Source organism: Planococcus citri, chromosome 3, assembly GCF_950023065.1.
Source record: "Planococcus citri chromosome 3, ihPlaCitr1.1, whole genome shotgun sequence".
NCBI lineage: Eukaryota > Metazoa > Arthropoda > Insecta > Hemiptera > Pseudococcidae > Planococcus > Planococcus citri.
In genome coordinates this window covers 79,998,099-80,022,219 of record NC_088679.1, presented here as the reverse complement: position 1 = coordinate 80,022,219, position 24,121 = coordinate 79,998,099, and the positions used below count along the sequence as shown (strand labels likewise).

General features: G+C 33.6%; 1 protein-coding gene across 1 annotated transcript in view; it reads left to right on the top strand.

Annotated features, from left to right (window-relative positions):
• Positions 1-7,150: 7,150 nt before the first annotated feature.
• Positions 7,151-24,121, top strand: part of LOC135839648 (very long chain fatty acid elongase 4-like) — a 64,039-nt gene continuing 47,068 nt past the window's right edge. Inside the window, exon 1 of the mRNA XM_065355770.1 lies at positions 7,151-7,864. The gene's annotated coding sequence lies outside the window, so the exon portion shown is untranslated. The remainder of the gene's footprint in view (positions 7,865-24,121) is intronic.

Sequence of the window (24,121 nt, the reverse complement as noted above, 5' to 3'; positions counted from 1 at the left end):
TTGCATCAGAATTCTATCAATTTTTTCATGAAAATTTGATCAATTTTTGCATCAGAAGTTGATCAATTGTTTGCATCAGAAATTAATGAATTTTTTGCATCAGAAGTTGATGAATTTTTTGCATCAGAATTTGATAAATGTTTTGCATTAGAAATTGATGAATGTTTTGCATCAGAATTTAATGAATTTTGTTGTTTGAATCAGAAATTAATAAATTGTTTTCATCAGAATTTGATCAATTTTCGCTTCAGAAAGTATCCATTTCTGCGTCAGAATTTGATCAATTCCTGCACCAGAAATAAATTACTTTTTGCATCAGAAATTAATAAATTTTGTTGTTTGAATCAGAAATTAATGAATTTCTTGCATCAGAATTTGATCAATGTTTGCAGTAGAAATCAATATATTTGTGCATCAGAAGTTGATCAATTTTTTTCATCAGGAAGCGATCCATTTTCGCATCAGAAATTGACAAACTTTTTCATTAGAAATTGATGAATTTTTGCATTAGAAATTGATACATTTTTTGTTTCCATTAGCAATTGGCAAATTTTTTGGATAAGAAATTGATCTATTTTTTGTATGAGCAAGCTATCGATTTTTTGCATTAGGCAATAGTTCATTTTCAGCATGGAAAAGTCGTCAATTTTTGCATAAATTATTCATTTTATAGCATCAGAAAGTTGTTCATTTTTTAAGTCGGAAAATTGTTTATTTCAGGCGGTGGTAAGTTGTTGATTTTTTGCATCAGAAAATTGTTCTTATTGCATCAGAGATTTGTTCTTTTTAGACATCAGAAAGCTGCTAATTCTTTGTATCAGAAAATTGTGCATTTTTTGCATTAGGCAATCGTTTATTTTCAGCTTCGGAAAGTTGCTCATTTTTGCATCAGAAAATTGTTGAGTTTAAGTATTAATTTTATTGCTACAGAAACTTAATAATTTTAGGCATCGACAAGTTACTATAATTTCCTGCATCAGAAAATCAATCATATTTTGAATCAGAAAATTGATCACTTTCTGCACCTGAAAATTTATCACTTCTTTCAGCGTATTTATAGTGGAATTAATAACAATTTTGGGAAATTTTTGGTTCAGAATATCAAAAGAAACGCTTTCATCATACTTTTTATACGTTTTTTCAACCAAAAAAAAGGCATTTTTGTTTTTCAAAAATGGCTTATAACAGAGAAAAAAAAGAATATTCCCAAGAATTTGGTATTTTCTAATTTTCTATACAAAATTTTCTCATAAAAAATACGATATTTTTTCAGGAAATGAACTTTTTTTTGCCCCAGTTCTTCCATCTTCATGCCTACTGAAAAAATTGAAATATTTGAATTTCCGAAGGTCAAGAACGTGTCTCGGGGAAAATGTTTTCTCCAACTTTATCCTCCTCATGCCTTAAAAAATGCTTTTAAGGCTATAAAAATCAAATATGATTGATGAATTTGTTTACCCGTAACTTGAAACTGCAAACTGAAGTTATAAATTTACCAGACAGAACGAAGGTCGAGTTTCTAAAAATAAATCGAATTTTCACATTATAGACTGAAAAAGTGCTATATTCAAATATTTTTAGAATGAAAAATGTTCGAATTTAGTAACCATTAAAATAAATCCTCGAATTCTCGGGGCGTAAGTAAATTCGAATTCAAAACTTTCTCTAGATTTTCGAGAAAAAAAAACACAAAACTTGCAACGATATTTTTTTTGATGGGAAATTTACATTTTAATACTTTATTTTTACTGAACTAAAAAAATGTTCAGCCTTTCAAAAAAATGACCTTTATTGTCATGTTTTATCACTGGTAACAAGGTAGGAGCCAGAAGCTGAGTTGGCGAGTACATCATGATAAATAGTGTCATTATTTTCATAACGAACTCCGCAAAAGATGCTCCTACCCTACCTTGATTTGAAATTTAATGTAATAACCCATACCCATAACCCATGTTATGTCCGACGTATGTATCGTACTTGAATATAGGCGATAAAATAATAAAATAAAATGTAGACCAAAACGAGGTCAGCATAGCAAAAAATTTAAATAATATAATAGCCAGCGAGCAGATCTAGATATATAAAATGAAATTCGTAAAATTGTAACCAGTTCATTTAATTGGTAAACTAGCTACGCTAGTTAATAAAAATTTCGCTCGAAAGTCATTAGGATACGATTTAACAAATCATTGTTAATTTGTTGATTTTTATTACCGGTAATTATACTACGAGTATTATTCTCTATTGACAGAAAAAAACGCGATTCGGCGATTCGGCATACGAGTCGTCAAAGAGTTACCGGGTGTTTTTATAATTTTCGGCTCACGAACTTACCATAGAGAACATATAAGTACAATAATGTGTTTGCTGGTAATTTTGAAAACTGCATTAGCCAGGGTTTTTCGAAAGATGATTTCTTCCGAGTAGATGTCTAATTTATTCAGTTTTCAAGTTCTTATCAGGTTGACTTAATTTCATTGCAAGTTGTACAATGTATGTACATAATTATGTGCAACAAGGCCAGAGGCATGACGAAGTGTTTTGTCGTGCTGTGGAGGGGGAAGAGACTGAAATTTTACTCATTTTTTCGCCAAATTTTAAAACTTTTTAACGCATAGAATTAAGAATTTTTCACTAAAAACTTAATTTTTGGGTACCCCCTCCCCCAAAGGGACCCTTAGGAGGGTCCAACTGCAAATCTAACTTCATACACGTGTTCAGCGAGTTCGATTCATATGATAACGATACCCATATTGTCAATCTTCTTTCGCCCCAAAATGGGGGAGGAGGTGCCTATGGCACCAAAATTGGGGTTTCAAGAAGTTGGTTGGTTTTATATCGTTTTTGGAGGCCTGCGTGCGAAATTGCAGAGTTATGTTACTGGCAGTATCGCTTTTTTGGTGATGTGGTGACACAAAAAATACAATTTGAGTGTTTTTTGGGTTTTTGAAAGAGGAAAAATTTGAAAAAAAAATACCAATTATACATGGTATTCCTGCAGATATATTTTTGAAAGAAGAAAAATTTCGTGTGTTTGAATTATATTCGAAGGTATGACGATTTCAAATTTTATTTTGTCAATATCTCCCACCTGGGAGGCCGAAAAATGTTGAAAAAATTCATGTTGCTAGACTAATGTCTCCTCCGTAAATTTTGGGTGAATTCAAAATTTCTTATTCAAAACTCGTTGAAGCATATTTTTTTCAGAAAAAAATTTTTTTCGCCATTTTGTGAGCAAGGGGAAGGAGGGGTTGACTTCAACTTTTTTTAAAGGTACCCATCAATGTGTCATCAAAATTTCAAAAATCTGAGAACAGGGGTATTTCCTTTTTTTTTACCCGGGAAATACTCTTCTAGCCAAAAATGAGGGATGAAATCAAAATCTTAAAAAATCTACTGGAGGCTTCAAGAATTTTCAAAAAGTTGCTGGACGCTCCAAAATGACTTAAACTCACCAGCAGTCGACTTGAAAGCGTTTCTAAATTGGAATGCAGCGTGAATTTCGGATTCCCAACTGCATTTGGCGAGATTTTGTGGTAATTTAATGTTTCAAAAATCTAATAGAGGCACCAGAACTGCTCAGAATGGTTTAAAACCCTTTCCAATCGATTTGGCAGGGCAAAGAAATAGGGTATACAATACTTGTATTCCAAATTTCAACTTCTGGGTCATTATGGTAAAAGTTTGACTTTTTTTTAAATTTTTAGCTCGAATATAATTTTCAAATTTGAACCGGACGAAGCTAGATCGAAAGAGCATGCAAAAATTTATCACCAGCCAGAATTTCAAGTTCTAAAGTACATTTTTCGATTTTTTGGCGAATTTTTGAAAATCATTCAATTTAGGTAATCCAAAAATGGGGGGGGGGAGGGAATCAATTTTACCAAACTTACCTAGAAAGCTGAAATTTGTAATTTGTACGTACATATATCCTATTTTTGACCTGCCAAATCGATTGGAAACGGTTTCAAACCATTCTGAGCAGTTCTGGAGCCTCCAGCAGATTTTTGAAACTTGAAATTTCCACAAAATTTCATCAAATAAAGTTGGAAACAAAGTGAATTTTATACTTCCAGCTATATTTGGTAAAATTTTATGAAAATTTCGAGCTTTGAAAAATCTGCTGGAGGCTCCAGTAATTTCTAAAAAGTTGCTGGTTGTCTACAGGAGTTTGTTGACCCAAAATCACTACCTTCTAAAATATTTTTACCCACCCCTCTCTCCCTCCCTTCCTCCCTCCCTCCGATCGATTTTGTAATTTTTGTAAAATTTGGACTTCGAAATTTTTCACATTGGAATTTACGTTTGTTTTCAATGTGATATCAATATTTAATGATAAAACCATCGCTACATGGAGGGTTTTTTTTTCATTTTTAGCATTGATTTTTATATTTTTATGCGTCAGGGTATCTAACAGGTAATGAAAGTAGTGAAAGTAGTGAAAAGGTAGTGAACTTAGTCAAAAAAGTAGTGAAAATTATAAAAATTCAGACGTGCAACAAAAACCTTCAAATCATTGAAAAAAAAGTTTTTTTTTTTGATGAAATTAAAAAATACTTTGTAATTTGTATAGAAATTCTCTTCCAATTTCAATTATTTGAAAATTTTTTCGCGAAGAATCGGTAATTTTTTGAGTGTGGGGGAGGGGGGTTCAAGTGGAGAGCTTTCTGAAAATTAGGTTGAAAAAAGTTGTGTAAAAGTTGTGATTTTTTTCAAAAAAATTCGTCAGATCTCAGTCTAATTTTTTCTATTTTCAAATAGATCTTGATAAACACGAATAAAAATCAAAATTCAGAAGAACAAAAAATCGTGAAAATGAATTGATTGAGAGAAATAGAAACAAGACGAGCATTTTTCCAAGTTTCATTTTAAAAAATCAAGACTTTTTGGAAATTTTGACAAAAAATCGAGACAAAAGTACAGAAATCAGGATGCACAAGAGGGTATTTAGGTGTCTTGTTTTTTCAAAAAACTTTCTGTTTCTGTATGGAAATTTGAAAGAATTCCTTTTCAAAAGTCCTGCTTTTTTGCCAAAATTGCAAAAAATCTTGCTTACGAGTATTTCCGTTTTAGTCCTTCAAATTCAAACTTGAATAGATTTTTTGACCTGCTCCACCACCCCCTCCCCCCGGGGGACTCATGAAAACATTTTGAAAATTTTTCAGCTAAAAATCCAACCTGCTGCCAAACTTACTCTCTATTTTATTCTGTTCGCTTTTCACGATTTTGATTTTTGATGTATTTTTTCTTGTTTTCTTTGAAAAATAGAAAAATTGTGGCCAGACAAAAATTGCCTGGAAGAAATTCTGATCTGATCCCACTGGTCCCCTCCTCTTTCCTCACTACAATTGAATCAGCTGAAAAAAAATTTTGGCTAATAATTCTGCTTCTCTGACTTGTTCTGTTATAATTATCAAGGAGCAGTTTTTTTTCACTGGAAAAATTTAATGATTAAATTATTGACAGTCGTGAGTGAATTTAGTCAAAAAGGTTGAGAAAAAATGAAAAAATTCAGTAATGCGTTCATTTGTTTTTCCCCCTCCAATTTCATTTTTTTTTTTAAATTTTCCTGTGAAAATTTGACTTTGTTAATTTTTTGTGTTTGTGGGGGGTTGGGAGACGATCTAGAGGGAAGCTTTCTGAAAATTAGTGTACAGATGCTGTACTATGAATCAAATAAACTCAAGATGGATAAATGTGTTTTGTTCGTGTGACACATGGAATAGTATGTTTTTGGTGACGCTGAACACGAATATGACGTCAGATTTTTGATTGGACCCCATCCACAGCCCACTGTGCGGCCCCCAATAATTTTTTTTGGACTTTTACCTACTGGGGCATGTTCTGGGGGCCATGGGTGAAGTCGATTCGAAAAACTAAGGCAATATTCGTGTTCAGCGATATCGAAAACATACTATTTTATATGTCACACGAATGTATCCATTTTTTTGGGGGGGTCACCCCCTTTGGGGAGGTGCTGGGGGCCGTGGATGGGGTCCAATCAAAAATCTGACGTCATATTTGTGTTCATCGTCCTCAAAAACATACTATTCCATGTGTCACACGAACAAAACATTTTTTGAATTGATCAAAGTATCATAGTTTTGGAGGAATGGGCTGCTGAAGTTGAGTACCTCGAGACAATGTGAAAATAATGGAAGGCCCCCTCACCCGCCCCCTAAGGGGGCTAGAACCAAACTAATTGCGGGGTTCTTACTTACTGGGTGGGTATATATTGTAAAAAAAATTTGAGCGAAATCGAAAGACATGACTTTCAAAATCGCCTCTTTTTGGTTGAGTTGACATGGAATGACCCATTTTCAAAAATTCGCCAAAAATCGAAAAATGCCCTTCGCATTTGAAATTTTGGCTGGTAATGAATTTTTACATGCTCTTTCGATGTGGCTTTGTCCAGTTCAAAAAAATTTTATGGGAGTCCTATGTTGGAAAGCAAAATCTGCGATTTTGGCTGACCTGTTGATCAAAATGGCCGCCATTTTGTTAGTATGTCCAACTTTTTTTGTGGCAAGTTTGCTTCAAAATGTTCCTTATAGGATGGCCTCTTTTAATAAAAAATTTGTCCCAGAATATCGCCAGATGGAGGGGGTGTGCAATTATTCCTATGGTCATGTGCCGTACTATAGAATTAGTCACTGGTTTCAAAGGCCATTTTCATTACCCTGGATCATCTGATGCTCGATCATTTCTGAAAAAAAAAATTCTCGAATCACCTACCGTTATTTTAATTACTCGACGGGGAAAACAATCTCGATCGAAAACCTGATTATTAAATTTAATAGGCCTAGATCATAATACAAGATCGAATATTCTGTCATAAACCCCCCTTTCATCTCGCTCTCGGTTTTCCCCTTTGAAAAAGCGGATCTTCGTACGTACGTAAATTCGACGATTAAACCATCAAAATAGTATACGATACGTAACGTACGCACGCTTATGGCACCTCGTTAGATGACCGATTTATCCGTTTGAATGAATCAATTTTCACGTGTGTGCGAAAGATCGGCATCGGCATCGGCTGCCGCATCGAACTGGCTTGGCGCGCCAATAATCAAGAGAGAGGGAGCATAGGAAAGGTACGGCGAACCTGTTGACATTGATACGCTAGTTCGGAGGATTTGCGGACATTCTTAATCGTATAATCGTAAAATGGTCATCGTATAGTGACCGCGCGTCGCGATCATCAGTCGAGAGCTGTGACTAGTGAATTAATACATTTTCGAATCGCCGCCGAAAAATCATCGACGAGCTTTTTCAAAAGTGTCGTGTACCCATCGTCCGCGTCATCGAGAAGAGACTTCGTTGATGAATTCGTTCGTCGCCGGTTGTCGACTTTTTTTTCGTGATTTTTGCCCCTTTACGAGATTTTCCGGTGACATTGAAAATGACCATCGAATTAAACAAGCGATACTTGATTAACCTGTCATAACCTTTCTTTTTTTTTTTTTCTTTAATCGAGTAAACTTTATTAAGGCGTCACCTTAGTATATCAATATTGTTTTCAGTGACGTTCGCATTAATAGCTATTATATCGAACATTTCATTAAAAAAAAAATTATCTGAAAAATCGAGTTTTCCAACATTTGATTTTAAAACCCGGTTTTCCAATATTGCCGCGCTCTTTCTCCCTGTATATTTTTTTTCTCTCTTTTTCAACTTATTCTATAACAAACAAGATAACATAATGAGATTGAGAATTTTCGTTAGTTTTAAATCAGTAACTGAGTTAAGTTGTTAAGTGCGTTCGGTCCGATTGTACTTATTGCGATTTTTCTTCATTTCGTATTCGAGTGCTTCGTTTTTTGTTTTTCATCTACGATCGTCGAATATTGTATCATTTTTTCGGGTAAGTTGAGTTTATTGATGTTGTGATTACTATTTGTAATTTGCTGCGTTTTTACATCTTTACGTAGGTATAATAATATGTAGATTTATTATACCTTTACTTACTACAGTCGATTTGTGATGTGATTTCCACCGCTATGTATTATTTCTTTATACCAAAGTCATTAAGATTCGCATATTTGTACGCGTTGATGCGCGTAAACCGGTAAAATATTTTACATGTTTCGATGAATTTACGTATATTATTAATGTACATGCATAGTGTGCCGCTTATGTAACAACCACCGGTGCTGGATATTATAACGTCCTATCTATGGTAATTGATGTGGTGTTTGTCGAATAGGAAAACTAGTTGTTAGTTATATATTAAGATTGCTCGAAAGTCCTCAGTTTTAGTCAATTTTACAAGTGCGAATGAGATATGAAATTGAAAATACGCGGATTCGGAATTTTTCTACATTTTGAAATCGCAATGAAGTATTTTTCGTTTTGTGTCGAGTGTATCTACATTTTGGCAGAAAAGTATACATTTATGCCATCTCACTGCGTTCATTAGATGTTGACAATTTTGAGACGAGGTAGGTCTAAAAGTTTCATTTTTACCTCACATGCACGATTCGGCGGTTTTTAAATTGTAGAAAATTTCAAAAATCCCCTTTCTTATCTCCGCCTTTCCCTCCAAAAAAAAAATTAATTTCGAATATTTTCAACGAAACTTGCTTCAGAAGAAATCCTTTTCTAGCACCAGAAAAAAAATCGTCGAATAATCTTTCATCTCAGCTCTTCCTCGTGTTTCTTTTCAAGGTTACTTTTCATTACTCGTTTTTACTATACGATATTCGTGTAAAAAGTGCAAAAATAATATTGAAATGTGTTTCGTGGTTCTCATTTTGTGTTTATAATTTTACCTGATTTTTTTTTATGTACCTTTCTTTCGAAAACCACTTCGAAGACCTTGGACCAATTCTGTTCGATTCTAAGTTCGACTTTTTCCAATTTTTATCCTTATTATTTTGAAAAATTGCGACTATTTTCACCAAGCGTCAAATTGTACCTACAGTTCATCAGTCGAATCGAAATTTCCAACCTTTTTGTGTCTCGTCCGTTTCAAGTGGTTTCCACCCCTCCCCCCCATCCTTCAAAAAGAATCTTCAGAGATCTTTCCGAGTTTTTTTTTACCGTTTGGGACATATTTTGTTCGAGCAGAAAAAATTTTCTCTTCATTTTTGTAAAACACTTCTTTAAGTTTTCTTGTAATATCAAAATATATGTATCGTTTCGACCCCCTTCTCATCCTCCCACCCTTCCTCCCTCCCTCCATCGTTGGAAACATTCGGTCGAATTTTGGCGGTAAGTCTAGGTATGTCAACATTGACATTTGTGGTGTAGGGAGGGGGATAGGATGAACAAAAATCAACCTACAATAGTCATCAATTGAGTAAAAAATGCTAAAAATCTTCAATAAGCAGCCGAAAACTTTCGATTTAATTGGCCAAAAAACATTTGTGAGTTTTTTATATCACACTACTGAGTGTAATTAAATTCTCGAGGAAAAAATCATGAATTATTTTTTGGAGATCCTGAAGTAAGTAGTGATAAAATTTTTCGAAAAAATTCTGCAATCTACCCTCAATGGACATGAATACGTAGACGTACATAATAAATTGGAGTCACTCATGAAGGTGTAGATTTTTCAAAATTAATTTAAAAACTTTAATTTTGAATTTTGATCCCTTTTTTTCAATTCAAGAACAGCCATATTATGTAGTTGCTTTTCTTAGGTCCATATTTTTCGAATGGGGGGGGGATACATCTCTGAGTCGATTACAACTTTCGATGATGGTTTTCCTCAAAAATGAATGAAAAATTTGAAAAAAAATATTTTTATGGAACAAAAGTTTGCAAGAATATGACAAATTTTTCCATCTTTGAAATTTTTGAGTTTTGATTGATCACTGATCAAGAACTCGATTTTTTGTTTTTGCGAAAGTTTTCGAATAATTTTTGAAAGCTATAAATTTTCAAAATATATATTTTGGTGATATTGTAAACATATTGGCCCATTTTTCATTTTGATAAGACCGTTCTTGAAGGTTTTTTTTTCAGGGTGTCTAATGGTCCTGGAAGTCCTGTAAGTACTGCCAAAATCCTGTTTTTTTCACTTTTCATCAAAAAGTTCTGCTTTTTTTCAATCAGTCTTCAAATTATCAAATCTATTTCTCCTTTTTCTGGAATTTTGTAAAAAATTTCGTGGAAAAGGGCTCATTTGTCGACTTTTTTACAACTTGAATTACAAATTTTTGTTTGCTCTTCTTTTTCCAAATGAAAAACTTATGGCTCAAATTTAACAAACGTTTGAAGTTAAAATTGGAAAAATTTTGTTAAGACACCCTGTTTTTGAGATTTTGATGGACGCCCTGTTACTTAGGATCTTCAAGGATTGTTTTTTTTTCATCATGGTTAGAATGTCCATATATTTGTAATGCTGACACCCCACAATTTTCATATTTCATCGCATCCCCCTCCCCCCTCCCAAGAAAAAATGAATTAAATCTGAAATGAAATTCATATACAGTTACTTAGACATTATAATTGAGATGTTTATCTCTTGAATATTTACAGTGGAATAATCAAAACAATAATTTCATCAATTCAGAATAGAAAGGTATAAAGTAGCCAACAATAACTAACCAAAAAAAAATACTCCTAACATTTTAACTTACCTACAATCATAAAAATCTTATTTTTATATTAATTGTAATCGCAATTCACAACACTCACGACGAGAAACAAAATATTTTACTTTAAAATTTTTTTAAAATTATAATTCAGTTCTAAAGGGTACAATTTCTTAATGGGTCTAGTTAATATACCCATTTTGATTTTAACATTTGCTGAACGAATGTTTCCATCACTGCTAATATGAAGCTGATCAACTACACCTAATCTCCATTTTCCCCTCAAAACGTCCTCTCCTATTAATACAGGTTCTCCGACACTCAGTATGAGACAAACAGCATTTCTTTGTATAGAATTATTGTCCTTTTTGTGTAAATTGGATAAGTAAACTTTGTACCAAATAGACCAAAATTTCGGATCTAGTATTAACAACACCCAATTTGTTGTCGACTGAAATGTGACTTGAATTACCAATGAATTGAGCTGGAGTAATGACATCTTTAAGATCACCACACACATGTTAGAGGCCTTGAATTTAATACGTGTCATTCTGCTGGTAATGGGTCCATTTGGTTGATATTGAGTTATGGGTGGGGGGGGGGGTGAAGTAGATCTCTGGAGCAATCATATGAGCTGGATAGAAGCCCAAAAAGTGCAAAACAACCTCCAAAAAATCCATGATTAAAAATTTGAAAAGCTCAACTTTTGAGAAAATTGCCTTCAAAGTTTTTTTTCTGAAAAAAGCTGAAATTTCATGTAATCCCAAAACCTTCATACCTAAAATTGAAGATTATTTATTGTTTATAGTGATTTTTTTTACTCAGTCTTTTCATGTTCATGAGTATTTTAAGCCTGAAAAACAATGATTAATAAATTACAATTTCGCATTAAAATTCATTACTCTGTTCAAAAGCAAAAAAAATTACAGTGGAAATCACTTATAACGAGATTGAAGGGACCAGACATTTTGCTCGTTGTATCCGGTCTCTCGTTGTAAAAGGTATTGCATTTAAAACGAGTATCTTGTACAATAACCGAGTATAAAGAGCTTCTCGTTATAAATGATACTTGTAACTCATGTAGCAAAAAAAATGTCAATTTTAATTATTACTATTTTCGACTTGTCAAATCGATTGGAAACGGTTTCAACTCGTATTGTCCATTTCTGTTCTTTAAAAAAATGCTACAAAATCTGTCTGAATTTCAGAATTTTATCAAATTAATTGATAAAGCTGAAATTGGGGATTTAATGAATGTTTTCTGCATGAACACTCATTATAAATGGAAGAAAAAACACTAAAATGAACCAAATTTCAAGAATTTCAGCTCATACTATCCGAATTCCTCGTTATATATGAGCTCGTTCTAACAGGTACCATTTTGTACATCTTTAAATGGCGTTGTGCTCGGGACTGAGCATTTTGCTCGTTGTATTAATTTACTGTGAAAAAAACAAAATTGACTAAATGGGCCCTTCTTAGAAAAACTTTAGTTTTGTTTTTCTCCGCTTGGGGCGGGCGCACCTGCGACCTTGATACTTTAACACGCGATAGTCGGATATGTTCATACATCGAAATCCATCAAAACCTCGATTATCGATTTTCTCAAGTTTTTCACTAAAAACACGATTATCTAGATAAATAGAAACGACCAAATGGGCCCATTACCTACAGAATGACACATATGTTTTCAATATCTTTCAAAGTCGTTTTCAAATTTTCAAAATTAATCATGCCAGAGCCTGATTTTTTTAATACAGTGGAGTCTCGATAACTCGAAGCTGAAGGGAGAAGGAGTTGACTTCAAGTTATCGGTGTTTTTGAGTTAAGTATCGGAGTTCGAGTTATGGAGGTTAATTTTGGTATATTTCGAGTTAGCGAAGTTTTGAATTAGATGAGTGTTTTTTTTTTTTACTAGAATGAAATGGAAACACGTATTATACCTGGTAGAAAATATTAGGTATGGAGTATGGAATGAGATTGTACAATAGGTACCATTGAAGATAACCGATATGTGAATGTGAAAGTATTTTGTATCAATGAGATTCGAATTTACAAGTGTTTTCAACTAGAAATTCGAGTTATAAAGGCAAAACGTTGGCAACGTTCGACTTACAGAGGTTCTTCTTGTCTTTTTCAAATATTTTACTTCGAGTTATCGGAGTTTTTGGACTTTTTACTTTGAGGTAAAGAAGTGAATTTTACATTGAGTCTTATGGAGAGTTGAAGGGAAACAGACTTTGCTTCGAGTTATCGGAGTTTTCGAGTTAACGGAGTTTGAGTTATCGAAACTCCACTGTGCATTTCTTCACTGACAAAATCAAACATTTGTACTTTGTAGACACTTCCCATCTAGGGAGCATTTTCAGAAATAAACTTCCATTCAATATTGTTTTCAAGCCGGAAGGAAACAAATTTGTTGTTCTTTCTTAAATTTTCTCTCCACACATGATCAATGAAGGATTTGAATTTTTTAAATTGTGCAACGTTATCAGAAATGATCTTTTTCAGCATGTTTCTCTCCGCAATAAAACAACAAAAAATGATTAAGAAATCTGTAGCTTTCATACTTTTGACAAGTTCCAAATTAATAGCTTTGACAGTTAAACAGGTGGAAATAAAAACGAAGAATTTCTTTACATTTCCACGACATTTTGTCATACAAAGGACCAAAGTGGGTAATTGACACCAACATAAGTGAAAGGAATAACTTTTGAGACTCGTTCAGTAGGAAAAGGTGGAAGATCAGGAATGATAAATGGACCGCCACCAACTCATCCACAATTAACAGTAACACATTCATTCCACACTTTCATGACAGCTTGTCTACCATTTTCCTCCTTTGCTCAGGGTCTGCGAAAATGAACGTGAGCCCCAATACAAAAAAAATTGATGCACTTCCTAATAATGTATACTTTCTAAGTTTCTACCATGTTTTTCAAGAACTTATTTGCCTATTTATTTATGTATTTATTTTGGATTACTCATACAGAAATTTATAATTCCTCAAGGGCATACTTTTGAGCGAAATTTTGTTTTACAAAATAATATGTAGGTCACTGAAATTTGTCCGATTCACTTCGAATGGGCCCTCTACAGGACCCTTGGAACCACAATCAGTGTCGAGGTCTCGCTGCATGTGCACTTTTTGTACTCTCTCTCTCATAATCTCTGGTATCTCCTTTCTTCTCCTTTCCTTTTCGTCTTCGTAAACCGGCCGTCTGATACTAATGTATAAATTTGACCCATTTCCTGTACGAAAAATTTTTCCGGTTTTTATACTCCCTGACCAAGGTCAAACTCGGTGCATGAACTACTTAAAACTTTATTCGTTATCGTTTCATGTCCTCTTCTTTTGCATTGCTTCAATTTTTTCAATCGATTTAAAAGTCTAGCTCTATATACAGCCAGGGCATCCAATTTCCGTTTGCATTGACCATCGATTAATCGAATGGTAAATTAAAACAGCGCGATGTGTCGTAATCGTATAATTCAGGTAATTTTAGAACGAAAAGAAAAATCGAAACCGTTTAGGTTGAGGTAGCTATAGCCATATGCCATGCTATGTTACGCGGTCTTACATATACATACTCGTAGGTAAGGTATACAAAAGCGAAAGGCGTATCGTTTACGAAAATAAGCTGAATTAACTTAACAAGTATGCTCATAAGGACATACTAGCAGTTTACTTACTAATGAATAAGTACATTAACACCAGCTTACCAACGCAGCAACGCCAATATAGCCGTACGCTGGTTTGTTTGTTTTAATTCTACGAGTATCCATCTTCAGACACGACTAGGCTATGTAGTACGAGTACTCTTGTCTAATAACTTAATTACCACAACAATGACGAAAGTTTCATTAATTTATTCGTGACGTATTCGTTTTCGTTTTCGTTGATCGTTCTTGTACCTACCTGACGAGGCGAAATATTCACCATACGATGCATTTTCATCGATGATTTTTTTTTTTTTACAAATTTCCAGCCACAATCATATCTACTATTACCTACTGGTCAAATGAGCGAGTGAATTTGCATATTCAAAAAAAAAAAAAAAAAAAATGAAAACAAGAAAGAAATTAGCGCGTAAATTTATTTCTAAGGAAATTACTCGTAGATGAATACCTAATTTGTTGGTTATTAGTATTGCCGGTCTGCGGAACATGATTCTTACGAATGACATTTGAATGAATTAAATTCTCATTTTGATCATCATTATCATGGTTAAGGTCTGGTACAATGTTACTCGTATTTGAAAAATTATTTACCATTTCCAAAAAATATCCGTAGGATTTCCCAAACCTATTGCGATGGTAATTTTTATACGAGTAGGTTTTGTTTTTTCTTCGAACGTGTTCGCGTATTCGTAGCCTATTTGCAATGCGCGATGAATTGAACTTAATTCATCGGTTTTGCGAACAACGATGATTTTTTATTAATTTACAATTGTAAATCTTCCTATACATATCTACTTACATAATGCAAATTTTCTAGTTTTCAATAAATTAAAACTGGTTCAATTTCGTGGTTGTTAATTAGTATAGGCATACTAGGTTACTAGATTATGTACTATATTTGGGTGTTATGGGACGTTGATGTGCTTTTTTGCTGCTTTCTTTTGAGATCAAGTTCGGATTTAATTCTTTATCAAATGACCCGAGTCATTTTCTAAAGTAGCCGAGTCATTATTTAACCTTTCACCCCAAAAAAATATCCTAACGGGGGGGAGGAGGATTTTTTAAACGTTGGATGCTCTCATCTCTAGATGACGAAAATCGCTCAGAATGAGCCATGGATGAGACCTTTTCAAAAATGAAGTTTTCTCCAAAAATATGTCTTCCACGAGAAAACGATTATTTATGCACGAAATTGATCTCAAAATTTGCGACAAAAACGGTTCTCATCAATTTTTTTTTTTTTGTAGGATGAACTATTGTGCGAATGAACGTCCTCGAATGTTGAAAAATTATTCAATTCAATTGAAAAAAGTGAATTTGGGGAGCCAATTGGGGTATTTCAACGCTCTCTGAGCTCGAATTTGGCATTCATTTTTGCAAAATATAATTTTTAATCGTCAAAGTGTGCGAATTAATGGTAAAAATTGAATACATCGGTTGGTTTTTCGCAATTTATTTCGACTCTCACGTATTCGAATTCATCTAAAAATGAATACTCATAAAAATCATTGTAGTTTTGTGCTCAGACCCTAATTTAACCCCCCCCCCCCCCTCCCTTTCCTCCCTCTTGGTTAGGATTTTTCGGGAGAAAATATGCAGAATGAGTGGGCTAAAGGTCGTTGCACTTCGGATTACTGCTCGACCTCTCTTTCTCTCTCCCTCTGCTCGATTCTCCGTGGGTCTCAAATGACCCTGAGATCTTCGAATGCGATTAAATTTATTTCCTCAGAAAAATTTTCGACGTTGAATTTTCTCTGCGCGAAATAATGTCTCGTGAGGTCAATTTCTTAATGTTTGCTTTTTACATATTTTTTGAGGGTTCTTTAACCAAAGATGTCATTTCAAGAAATTGCTAAAATACCCATTTTCAGAATTTTTAGGGCAGATAAACGATGCTTTCTTTCAGTTCGTCTGAAGTTTTTACAGAACTTCTTTCAATTCCTTATTCAAAAAAAAATGAAATAATTTAGCTTTTGAAGCCAATAAATGTTTGACTTTTCAGAATAAAAGCCACTCCACTCCACCCATGCCCCTCGTCGCCACCGATTTTGTTTATTCCACGAACATTGGTGAACAGTTTGTGAATTGAGTAATATTTCTGAAGCTTTCACAATTTCCAGGCATTTTTAAAAATTTCAATTCGATAAGAAAAGGTTAATAATGTAGGTACTGTATTTTAAAACCCATAATTTCAATTTGTTCATTTCTAGATATTGACGTTCATTTTTGGCCCTTCCACAGCGATTTGAAATTTGCATAGAAATTTTATAACTCGCTGAAAGCTCCAAAAAGGTCAAATTGCAAACTCAACAGATGGTATCTTGCAGGGGAAAACGCTCCTATTGCAATTTCTTTGAAAATTTGATTCTCTTCACATTTTCTGGAATTTTCAAATTTGGTTTAGAATTCCATTTTGCAGTGATACTCGTGGAATTTAAAACTGTCACAACCTAAACTGGTCACGAGGGTGCCCCTATAAAGCATCAACCAAAAATATAAAGGGGTTTACCGGGTCATCAATGTTATCAAAAAGTCACACTTTTGGTCAAAAATTGACCAAATATTCTCAAAATTGAACGAATTTGTCGGTATTATTGTGGAATTAACCTCCCAGTTGCTGAAAATAATTGACCATTGCCATATAAATTGGTGAAAAAAATGAGCATATTCTAGCAAAATTTTGCGAAAATTATTTGCAAAGGCTGTTGAAATGCAATTGTTTAAATTGAATGAAAAATATTGTAAAAAATTGAGCAAAACTTTGCAAAAATGCTCTGTTATGAAAAAAAAAAGTATTCAAAATTTGGATTAAAAGATGAAGTATGGAAAATAAAATGAAATTGTGAAAAAAAAATCACGTAAGGAATAACGAAAACTGTAAAATTACCTTAGAAAATGACTTGAAAGTTACCGAAAATTGAAATAATTTTATATCTACTAAAACCTGTGTAATTTCAAAAAAAAGTTGTCCAAAAATGAAAATTTGGCCATTCGAAAGTCATCAAAACGCCATTTTTTTCCCTCAAAAAAAAAGGTAGCTCAAAAGTGAAAATTTAGTCTTTCAAAAGTCATAAAAAGAGACTTTCGATTTAGTAGATACTAGGTTCTAAAGTTCATTGTTGGCCCATCCAGAGTGATTTGAAGTTTCTGGATAAAATATAGCTCAAAACTAAAAGTTGTTGATTTGTGGGAGTTTTTGAAAAAATTATTCAGTGATTGGTTCAAATTTCTCAAAAATATAATATATATATTTCTTTAAAAAGTTCAAAAATCACTGTTGAAATCGATTTTTTAAATTTTTTATTTTTCAAAAAAATACCAAAAATGAACTTTTTAGCATTTAAATTTTGGTTACCAGGGTTTTTTTTGCAGAAGAGAAATATGTATTTATTTGGCTCAGCGCCTAAACGCTGTACACAAAGTGATCAATTTTTATACAATAATAACGCGATACTAGGGTAGGCAAAAAATTGTATAAAAAACCTACGAATATAACGATTTGAAAGAATTATTGTTTTATTGCATCAAAAAAGATCTTGAGGATTTTTATGTGTTTTAAGACGATTCATAAGATTTTTGCTAAGTAGGAATTTAAAGTCATCAAGCGATTCCAGCATGAATCGGTATTTTTCAGTAAGTCGTTCAGAGACGGTGTTGATTGATTCTATTTGCAGTTCATTGTGTAAATGATTGTTTTGGAGGAACCATAGTGCGTTTGTAATGATTCGCAGAACTTTGTTTTGTATAATTTGTAGCTTATGTTTGTTAGTTTTTGAAGCTGTTATCCATATTGGCGCTGCATATGTGAATGAGCTATGGATGAGACTTTTGTAAAGAAGTAGACTACAAGATGTAGACAATCTGGAATGACGATTCAGTGAGGGGTAAAGTTTAGGGAGTTGGTGAGTTGATTCCCAAAATGAAAAAAGTGTACGAATTGATTCCCACCTTTTATTTTCAAATGTCCGAATTGATTCCCACTTTTTATTTTCGAGTGTCCGAATTGATTCCCACCTTTTATTTTCGAGTGTACGAATTGATTCCCACCTTTTATTTTCGAGTATACGAATTGATTCCAGCCTACTAGCGTTACCCAGAAGACAATAAAATTATAAATGCTGGGATGGCAGGAATAGAAATCGGAATTTAGTTTAGAATGGAAATTTTCACAGGAATTGGTCGTCCGATTGATGGTTGCAGCATACTGAGCCCAAAGTGCTGGCGGGAATAATTGAGATGATGCTGAGATATAGTTGTCGTAGACATATGTCTTAAATTCAGAAATCTTATCATCGTTCGTTTTCTTTTTACGAATCTCAGTTATGGTTTTGAAACATTCAGGCACATCTTCGGGTGGGAGGAAGGGAAGACCGAAGAAGTACTTTAAATGTTTCCCATCGTCATTGCGGTATTTTTGTAGGCTCTGGTTAGGCCTAGTTTCTGGATTTTCCTCCACCAACACTGAGCCAGATCAAATCAGCAATCACGTATTGTGCTTTGTGGCCAAACTTCCTTCACAGCAATTCGTACACTCGAAAATAAAAGATGGGAATCAATTCGTATACTCCAAAATAAAAGGTGGGAATCAATTCATACACTCGAAAATAAAAAGTGGGAATCAATTCGTACACTCGAAAATAAAAAGTGGGAATCAATTCGGACACTTTCATTTAAAAAAAAATCAAACGGGAATCAACTCACCTACAGCCAAAGTTTACGTAGTTTGAGGTAGGCATCATGTGATTTGAGAACAATATGGTTTTTGAGAGATAGTTTCTGGTCCAAGTGTACGCCGAGATATTCAACTGTTGATGTATTCCATGGTACCACAGTGTTATCGATTTAGATTTCTGGATTCAGTGAGATTTTGCGAAGTGTGAAGATTTTTGTTTCACTTTTGAGATGATTTAGCTTAAGTTTCCAGCGTTCAAACCATGGTTCCAATTCATTGATACCAGCTTGAAGTTGATTACAAGCAATTAGAAGATCATTATTTTGGCTGAGTAAACACGTATCATCAGCAAACATTGCTATTTCATGATCAGCTGGTTTAGGAATATCATAGCAGTATAAGATGAACAATGTTGGACTCAATACAGTGCCTTGTGGTACACCTTGGCTGATTCCTCGAAGCAAAGAGCTTTCATCGTCGATTTGAACATAAAATTTCCTATTTTGAAGGAAGGAAGAAATGAGTTTATGTAGAAAAGTGGGTGTTTTGATTGTAACTAATTTGTGAATTAAACCGCAATGCCATGCAGAGTTGAAGGCCTTTTTGATGTCTATAAAAGCTGCAGTTGTGAATTGCTTCTTTTTGTAGCCATTGTTAATAAGTTGTACCAATCGATGGAACTGATGAACTGTGCTCGTTTTATTACAAAAACCATACTGAAAAGATGGCAAAATCTCAAATCTGTTCCTTTTTCAGAAAGTCCAAAAGACGTTTACAAATGACCCAGGGTTTGAAGACATGCTGTTTTGATCTACTTTGGTTTCGTTCATATCGGAGAGTGCTTTTTTAAAAAATTCCTTTGTCAGTTTCTTAATTTTTGGAGCCCTGCGAAAAATTACAAGTAGATCGGGGTAGAGTGCCTTTTTTGTTGCTTCCTCTCTCAGTGGAACTGCATCTTCGGCGACCTTCTCCCCCTTGAATTAGATTTTTATCATTTTCTCAAGTTATTTATATATTTTGTGCTGTTTATAAAGTCCAATTAGGGTAGGGAACTATAACCCAGGTATGTCAGACGGCCATTTTGTTCCTGGTTTGACGAACTTAGCATTGCAGTATATGGGAATTCGGCAAACTTTAACCGCGTATATCTTCAAAACCATGCACTTTTACAACTTTTTCATAATAACATTTTTGAAAGAGAATTGAATGAGCTTTCCAATGGTATGCTACATGTATCAATAAATTGAAATACATTTAATTGTTTTGAATTTCAGTCATTTTTCAGCACTTCATTTTTGGGTTAAAAATAGTTTGAAATTGTGTGAAATTCACAGCATGTGCTCTAATTCAATGATTACTTTCATTCTATGCCAGAAATTCCGTCATAAAAACCTTGAATCGAAAAACAACAATTTTTTTCGTGAGGAACAAAATGGGAGTCTGACATACCCGGGTTACAGTACCTTAATTAGTGTTCTGGTCGTTTCATCAAAATGCCATCTTTGAAAAAATCATTATTGAGTTTTGAAATTTTCAAAATCATAATGAGAAAATTTTTTCAACTTGCAACTTGTCCCATTAATTTTTTTTGTGTATTTTGGATTTTCCAAAATTTTAAATTTTGCCTAAAATACCTCCAAATTTCCCCGGAATTTTTGCAAATTTTTGGACTAAGCTCCTGAAAATCGAGTTGAAGTTGAATTTTCTGCAACCCATAATTCCACTTTAACATTTCAATTTGAATTTCCATAATTTACGAAGAAGATAGAAATGGTGCTCCAGACTCCAGATTAGGTATATAAAGACAAACTTTTGTTGTAAGATACCAATTAGTCGATGAACAAATTTCCAGACCTGTACCTAAAACACGTATTTCCCAAACTTCTGTTGAAATTCGATGAAAAGTGCTACCTGTATAATTATTCAATTTGGTAAATAAGCAGTTAGGTTCTTAGCCATACCTATGTAAAAGTACGTAGATACCTCGTTCGTGTCCACAAATGAGTATAACTAGGTAGGTAGATACTAGATACATACGTCATTCAATACGTCGTCAAAAAGTCCACATCAAATTCTTTCTTATGCGGATTTGTGCTCGTAGTTCGAGTATCCGCGCATAAATATATAAATCAACCTTGACGATCGTTCGATCGAAAACCCAAACAAAATTAACCGACTCGAACTCGGTTAGTGTGTTCATCGTTCGCTCTCTCTTCAAGTCACCCTCGAGTGATTGTCATTTTCTCGCATATATGGAAACGGCCGGAATAGGTAAATGCACATACTCGTATTCGGTATTATAGCTAATATCGCTAGCCAAGTAGACATAGGCAGGCACTACAGATACAGAAACGGTCGCCGAAAGTGTAACGCATTGTACACATAGGTATATTTCTATCCGTATAATTATCCGTGAAGTATACAAATCAACGCACCTACACATAAAATACAGATCAGTCGACATTTCGGATATTTTGTGTCAATATTTTACGCGTATACTCATTGTGAGAATCGTTTTTAAAAAGCAGTAACCGACATCCGCAGAAATTCCACCTTCGTTTAGGTATATAAATATTCATCACGAATATTCGTCGAATGATGACTTCGCTTCTGCGATCTCCATCAATAAGATCGAATTTTATTTAACTCGAAAATTGGTACATACTCGTAGATACCTGGATCAGGTATATTTTTAACTTTTCATCACAGCGAAATTCCATCATCGTATAAAAGTACATATACAAGATATCTACAATTTTAAGAATAATTTATCCATCCATCATACTAAAATGATGCTCAGATCTCAAAGGCATCAATTTAAACGTCATTCGGTGTAAAAATAAAAATTATAATAAGTAACAAAAAAAGTGATCGAATTTTAAGTAGATAATTACATAGTTATGTACTTGTCTAATAACAAATATGTACCTATCTATACTATGGGTACTTCTACTTATCTTCACGTCATTATTGCATTTTCACTTTTAGCGCGAATTTAATTAACGTTCAAATACCTGAACTTGAATAATTACGTTTAAATAACCGTGTAATTATTGAGAAGGGTTGTAGTATCGATTGAATGATTACCTACCACGTGTAGATAAGTACGAAATGTTGCAGTGGAGATAGAAATTTTGAAACCCGTAGGCAGTAGTTTTTTTTGCAAAAATAACGAATTCAGTTACTGATTAAAAAATAAAAACTTGCGCACGTTTTACGATAATTTTTCCCTCTTTAATTTTCAAAATGAATAATTATTGACGTAGGAAGATCGAATCTCGATACAATTATACGTATGATGCCAATGATTTCATCCTTTTGATGTTGTTGTTGTTGGTTTTTTTTTGAAAAAACCTACTAATAATAATAATTTAACCTCCAAATTTGTGCAAGGTAGTAATCACCACATGAGAGTTTTTTCATTACAAAATCAAGGCCAAATTTCACGATCGCATAAATTTATCAAGTCGGAACGCAAAAAAATGGCGGGAAACCCTTCTCTCCGATGAGGAAAGTTTTAAATCACGAATTTTTGTTTTTTGCCCTAAACTTGTGATGAAAATGTCATTGATAGGAACTCTACAGGATTTTCTCTATAAATTTTTAAAACTCAAAAGTCTGATTAGACGAAAAACCTCGTAGGTATAAAACGAATTTCAAGTTTGACATAATTTTCTCCATTTTATTGTTTTTTTTTCAAGTTCCTTCTCAAAAATCAGATTCAATAATTTATCTTTCCTTCAGTGAAACTCAAAGCGTCAGAAATTGATCATTTTTTCAAAGTTTTTGAAGATCTGACAGTATGTCAAGAATTTATCGCAACTTTTTCTAATGTAAAATCAGATTACGGTGGGAGGGGGGCTGGAGAGGGTAAAATAAAAAAAATAAAAAAATGAATTGATATTCGTTTTAAACGCTTTCAAAAACATGGAAAACGATATGTCACACGATATTTAATTTTTTTTACATTTTAATCGACATTTAGAGGTCTCCCTCCCCTCTATCCCCTCGTGATTTTGCGGATTCTATCACGCAAAGTTCATAATCGTAAATACATATCATTGAAATATACGCTTTCTGGATTTTTAAAAATTTTTTTGAATAATTAGCTGCAGAATTTGGCAAACTTTTGAAAATTTAGCGTTTTCTTTTTTTAAAAAAACTCAATTTTCAACTTTTGAAATTTATAGTGAATACTGTTGAAACCACGCTCGATTACCTTGAAAACGCTGCAAACAAATGTTCTCCAAGTTGCCGCATGTCCCAAAAATTAGACTCCATAGTTGAGAATGATGACGAAAAAGTAGTATAACCTACTTGAATCTGTGATATTTGAAAGGATCTATTCGTATTTCACTTGCAAGAACTACGAGTAGTTTGAACGTTTGGACCCCCGAACTGCGGCCAATATGACGTGAAAGAACCACACTGTGTCTCTAGTTATTCCACATGTTAAAAAAATCCATTTTTTTCAACATTATTGACTGTTTTTTGGATAAGTTGATATCGAAACAAGTGTTGAAATTGATCAAAATTACAGAGTTTGAAACATTTAAAAAAAATGTGCAAAGTTCCAAAAAATTTCTCAGCCAAAAGCCTCCTCCAAGTGTGTACTTTCAGGTTCAGCAGTCATTAGGCATTTTCTGCCACTGAGCGCCACTTCACGAAAAAAAAATTGATGTTACTCAAAAAAATGTGAGATAGCCCGAAAAAAGGGGAAAAATTGAAATTTTCTATATTTTCGAGCGGAGTGCCCTAATGTATGTTATTTGGCCTGCTGATTTCAATTTTCATAAATAATGATTTTACCCAAAATGTAATTTTTGACTTCGGGGGGGGGGGGCTAAAATTGAATTTTCCCGTATTTTCAGGTGAGATGTCTAAATATACATTTTTTCAACTTCCTGATTTCAATTTTTATCCCGATTTTACCTAAAATGTAATTTTTGACACCCCCCCCCTTCTCCACGGGTGAAGAAGTGTGTGGGGTGGGGCAGAAATTGAGATTTCCTAAAAAGAAAAAAAAACGAAACCGAAACTTCTATTTGAAAAATCTATAACTGAATCTTAGAACTAGACCCAAAAATATTGTTTTTTTGGAGTAGAAGATCGTGCTTGAAAATTTTAAAGGTCGCCAAAGAAACAAAAAGTTTTCATTCAAGGCTGGATGAAATCAGTTCAGAGGCGTTATGAAGTGATGTAACGTGACCGGTGGGAGGGGGGGGGG